This window comes from Coloeus monedula, assembly GCF_965178545.1.
Source record: "Coloeus monedula genome assembly, chromosome: 16".
In the NCBI taxonomy this organism is placed as follows: Eukaryota; Metazoa; Chordata; class Aves; order Passeriformes; family Corvidae; genus Coloeus; species Coloeus monedula.
Window position 1 is genome coordinate 7,833,217 of NC_138796.1, and position 6,000 is coordinate 7,839,216.

The window sequence follows — 6,000 nt, forward strand, 5'->3', positions numbered from 1 at the left end:
CAGTGGGGTCTCTCCCTTCCCTGCTTTTGGCGTGAGGGCTCCTTCGGAATGAGATGAAGGGGATGTAAATCTCCAGTTCCTTTTGTTAGAATACAGGAAAACCACAATATTTTTGTTATAATATAGCTGAAACAACAACATTGTCATCCATTGCTGGGGCAGTACATTAAATATTGCTGAGCTCTGGAAGCCTCATTCTTTGGGAGCATCTACTTCAAAGCAAGATCTTTTAAAAAAAAAAAAAATAAAAATTCCTGGAGAGTTCTTTGTAAGTGCTGACTGTTTCCTATTCCCCTCCAGGAAGTGTGGGGTTTTTTTTGCTGCATCTCAGGATGCATTTTGGTAGCCTCTATTCAAACTCCATGCTGTCCCTATGAATTTTAAAGAACTCCAGAGCCTGGAAATAACAACAAGCTGTGGGATCAGCTGGTATTGCCACAGGTTTTGCTCTTTGCTCTTACTCCTGGCAGGGAAAAGTGATGAAAAGCACTCCTCGCTGGAGGGAGTGAGCTGGGAAACAGGAATGCCAAGCCCCACGTTGGGCTGTGTATCCCTGGAAGGTGAGGAGTTGCTCTGGGATGCAGATCCTGGAGTGGGCATCAGCCAGGGGCTTGTGCTGCTCTGGGATCAGCTGAGCTGGGATCACTTCAGGCTTTGCTTATTGTGATTGTGATATAAACCTGGCTTTGCACCCAGCGGGGTGCCCTCGGTGAGGGGTGCTGGTGGCACCTGGGTCCTTCCCTGTGCATGGGCACCGATCCAGATCCAGGGCCCCTTTTCTCCCTGGTTTTGGCAGGGCACTGCTCTGGTGGGACTGTGGATGGATGGAGTGCACTGGCAGGCTTTGGGGTGGTTTTGGGATGGATGGGTGGACGGATGGAGGTGCTGCCCATCCTCCCTGGAGCACAGCTGCAGGACCAGGCTGCTCCTGCAGAACTTTCCTGGCTTTTCCATCCTTAGCCTCAAGCTCCTCCTTGAGCTTTGCAGGTCCAAGGCCTTTCCCTCATGTTCTCCCTGTTGGAGCCCCTTTCCAGGTGTCCTGGTCTGGCTCAGCTCCAGTCATGGCAGCTCTGCCCCTCTCTCCAGGTTCCCACTGTGGTGCTGGGGTTAGAAAGAACCCCCAAGGCCAACTTCCTGCTTTATCCTTGCTGAAAATCAAGGACCTGTGTTCTCCTGGCTTAGGATGAGACCTAAACTGCTTCCCCAGGTCTGTGGTGGTGCCAGCTTTGCTGTTTCTGACCCTGGGCTCTCTCCTAGAGCAGGAATTTCTGCCTGGGATGCCCCCCAGGACTTCTTTATTTCCCCTGATAGAAATCCAATTCCATGTAGGGATTTATTATCCCTGCTCTAGCAGAGGCCTGGAAAAGGTGCTGCTGTTTTCCAGGCTTTCTTGTCCTCTTTTCTTCTGCTCTGCCTTCTGGTTTTAAGGAGTCCCAGATATTCTGAAGAGACTTTGATGGTCCTGAGCCTGCCTTGGTCAAAAAAAAGCTGGCACTGGGGAGTTCAGAGCAGGAAAACTGCAAGGATGGAGCGAGCTGTAGTGAATCTGTGTAGAGTGAAAATCCAGGGAAAATGAGGTCACTGTCCAGAAAGATCCTGACTCCTCCGTGCCTATGGGATCCCTGTCGGAGCAGCAGTCCCTATTCCCAGCAAGGAGCAGGCAGGAAAGGCAGGAATGCATCTGCTGACCTCGTGGCTATCAATGGGATCATTAAGCAGAAAGGATGGAGGAGCAGCTGATCTGATTTGACTCCCGATGCTCCAGAGTGTCCTGTCTGGAGCCAAAGCAAATGTTTCCGTAGGGATCATTCCAGAGAGCCTGGCTTCTGCTCTCCTCACAGGCCAGAATTAGAAGCACTTTTTAAAAGCAAAAGCTTTTTTTTCCCCCCCTCTCCCAGTAAGCTTCCTTGTTAATTCTGGTGTGGAGAGAAGACAATCCCTGAACAAACTCCAGAGGTTTTTTCCACTATCTGTAAATATGGAATGAGCAAATAACTGAGTTCCTACCTAAAATGCCTCCCAATTTTGTTGCATCTATTAGCTCAGAATTTGAGCTTGAAGTGTGTTTTGATTAGAAGTAGAATAAGAAGTTGAAAGCCGAGTATTTGTAATTCTCCATCACTTGTTAAATCCTCACTCTTTGCTTCAATGCAAATTGTTCCAGGGAGGATTTTCTCTTAAGAGGTCTTCAGGGAATCTCAAATTTTAGATGTGCATTGACATAAAATTAAATGTTAGAGTGCACAGCTGGGGTTCTGGGCGAGATGGAGGAGATGTTTCTGCTCTGTGAGTGCGTGTTCCCAGGGAAGGGGGAAGTTTTTCCTTAGCTGCACTGTCCTAGAGAGCAGCTCTGTAGTCGTGGAGAAAAATGAGAGGAAAATGAAACATCTGAGGTCAAACTTCACTGGTGCAGGCCCAAAGCTTGGCTTAAGAGTGCTGAGGTGGGGATGGGTCTGGGCTGAGCTGAGATGGAGCTTCCTGCAGACCCCTCTGCAGTGTGGGAGTTTGCCCAAGCAAATTCCCTGGCAGAGAAGCTGTGGCTGCCCCATCCCTGGAAGCTTCCAAGGCCAGGTTGGAGTGGGCCAGGAGCAACCTGGGATAGTGGAAAATGCCCATGGCAGGGGTGGAGCTGGACTGACCTAGAGGTCCCTTCCAACCCAACCCACTGTGGGGTTCTGTGCTGTTTCAGATGGCAGCAGGGAATTCCCGTGCTGGCATCCCATGGCAGCGGTTGTGTGGGAGACCCTGGCAGCAGGATGTGGGGTTGGGCTGCTCCGTGTTATTCCCAGAGAACTTTGCTCCCTTCCCAGCAGGAGGCCCTGGATCTGAGTGTCCCAGAGCCCCTGGGAATGGTTGCACACCCAGCTGGCCATGGGCTGCTCTTTATTCATCCCCTCAGGCCGGGATGGGAGGGCTGGGGCTGCTTCCTGATCATCCTGTTCCTGCCTCATATTAGGATCTGCTGTTCCTATTGCTTGTGTAAGAGTGGGAAACTTTTCTCTCTGTCTTATTAAATCTATTTTTCAAGCTGTCACTTAAGCAGGTCTAGTGACAGAGTCGGATGTTTATGTGGCCCTGGACACTTGAACTCTGGTGTTTTCAATCACAACAGCACCTTTTGCCAGCCGTTCTGAATTAAAAACTCCCCCTGACCTTTTACCCCCGGCCCTCTTAAATTCATGCTTTAAAAACAGCTTAATGAGGGGTTTACTGGCCCAATTGGAAGTTTTTATTAAAACCTATTAGTGAGCTGGAGTAGCCTGCCTGAAGGAAACGATTAGCCCAGAGCAGCTCTGCTCAGAGCTGGCCCTTAGCCACTCCAGGTTTTCCCTAAACTGCTTCCAGACCCACGTTAACCCCAACACTGCAGCCTGCATGGAATTCATATCCTCTGCCTTAATTTATGGCTTGTCTGATTCCCTCCCCAGCCTTGCCCCATGTTTGGGTTTAATGTCATTAGGCCGGCATTAAAGGGCAGCAGGGCCTTTGCTCGGGCCTGGCTCGTTTGGGAACCCCAATTAGGGGAAGTGTTCCCCAAATCTTTTGCTGCCTCAGGGGTGAGGTGTGGAGCTTGCTTGGACAAATCCACGATGCTCCTGTGGTCCTAGGGGAGCTTTCCATGAGGAGCATCCCAGCATGATGGAGTTGGAGATGCACTGGTGGAGCACGCGGGGTTTGACGTGACATTGGGTTTTCTGGAGGACACAGAGCTTGGAATCACAGACAGGAGCTGGAGGGTGGAAATCCCAGCTGGCTTCTGCTGTGAATTTCCCCTTGGATCTGAGCTTGTTTGCTCTAAGTCTGTGTTTTATATTAAAAATTAGGCCAGTGGTTCTTGCCTATCTTCAAAATAAACCTTACAAGACTTTGGAGATGTTATCTCCATGGTCTTATCTTCATGGAGTTGAGGGAAACAGGCCAGAGCTCCACCTTCTTAGGAAGAACCTCCAGTGGAAGGTGGCCCTGCCCGTGGCAGGGATGGGCTTTAAGGTCCCTTCCCACCCAAGCCATGCCAGGGTTCTGTGGAGGCAAACCAAAGGCTGAGATTTGCACTCTCCTTTCCAAAGCCTGGTTTTAGCCTGGAAACGAGCCAGATTCCCTCCTAATGAGACAAGAGTAGCAAAATTAATGGGGAAAAAAGCAGGGAATAGCCCCAATGTACTAACCAGGCTGCTGTTTAGTTGACAAACATTTTGGTTCTGGGATGCACCTTGAGCGTGATAAAGCAGAACTAACCCCAAAACAAAAAGCAGCTGGTCCCTCTCCTCACCCCACATTCCCAGAGCATCACCTCCTGCCTGTATTTCTCCTGGCACATGGATGCACCGACCTTGGAGCATTTAAAAAAGAATGTTTAAGGAAAAATCTGCCATTAAAGTTATTACTGTAAAGTAGTGCCTTTGATTGCGGCAATTATGCAAATGATCTGAAGGGCTGAAATGCTCCTTAACGAGGCCTGATGGAAATGGTGGTGCTGGAGGGAGTGCAGAACTTCTCCAAAGAGCTTTCCATGCATGGAATTTTCTTCCAGCCGTTTGCCATGTTCCTGGATCTCGACCTGTGTCACCGCTGACCGGCCTGCGGATGTGATTTTATTTTCCCTTAATCCAGGAATGTAAGTGGGTGGAATGGGAACGCTGGCCTTGCAAAACTGGGAAACCCTTTTCCCTAAGCAAATTGTTTCTGCACAGCTCTTGTGACCGACTTTTGGCCTGGCCTTGAGAAAAAGGAAACAAACAAAAATGCCTTTTGCAGGCAGGGGTTTCATTCTTTGGAGAAATTTGGGAAGAATTCTCCATGGAAAGGGTGGTCAGGCACTGGAAGGGGCTGCCCAGGGAGGTTTGGTGTCCAAGGAATTCCTGGAGGTGGCACTCAGCGCTCTGGGCTGGGAACAAGGTGGGGATTGGGCACAGCTTGGACTTGGTGATCCTTGAGGTCTTTCCCAACTTTTATGATTCTGGGTTTCCATGATTTCCATCAGGAAAGGTGAATTGGGTTGGGTGACTGGCAAGGGTGGGAATCTTTCCTTAAGGCTCAGATTGAAGTGTTGCCAAGTTAATTGAAATTGTCTCCAGTATTAGTTTCAAAGCAAAGAGTTGGATCCTTGTCTCCCATAATTTGGAAAAACGTGGCCTGCAGTTAGGTGGGAAGTCTCCGGTGTGGATGTGGCTGAGAGAATGATCTCCCAGTTTGGACTGGGTAAAAAAGAGGGAAAGGGACCTTTTCTATGGACAGATCGTGCCAGGATAAAGGGCAGTGGTTTTAAACTGCCAGAGGGCAGGGATAGATGGGATGTTGGGAAGGAATTCCTCCCTGTGAGGATGGGGAGGGGCTGGAATGGCTTTCCCAGAGAGGCTGTGGCTGCCCCTGGATCCCTGGAAGTGTCCAAGGCCAGGTTGGACAGGGCTTGGAGCAACCTGGGAATTGTGGAAGGGGTTGGGATTGGAACTAGATGAACTTTAAAGTCTCTTCCAACCCAGACTATTGTGGGATTCTACACTAGGAGAAAGGCAATTAGTTTAATTAGCTCTAATTGCTCTTAGTCGGTGAGACTGAACCTGTTCACAGATTCACCTGTTCGCAGATTCACCTGCACAGTTTGGTGCTGGCCCTGAGCTCTCCTGGGTTCTTTATCAAGCCACCACTTGTTCTCCTTATCTTGCACGAGCCTCTCTGTTATCTCTCCCGAGCTTACCCTGGATTTGTGTTAATCCTTCCCATTAAACCCATGGCTTCCTGCCTGTTCCCAGTTCTCCTCCTGTGCGAGAGCAGGAGCGAGCCTGGCGTTCAGAGAAGTGCCAGCTCAGTTCTTCAAAAAGCATCAAAATCTTCGTAGCAACCTTTTCCCAGCGAGGTGCACCCGAACCACGGCTCACATTTGGAGGAGGATTTGATGTCCAGACATCCCAGCTTGGGCTGTTGCTACGTGTTTGTGCTAGAAAAGGTATTTTTTTCCCCAGAAAAGCTTGTTCCAAACTCACCATAAACAAGGGAAGTGCT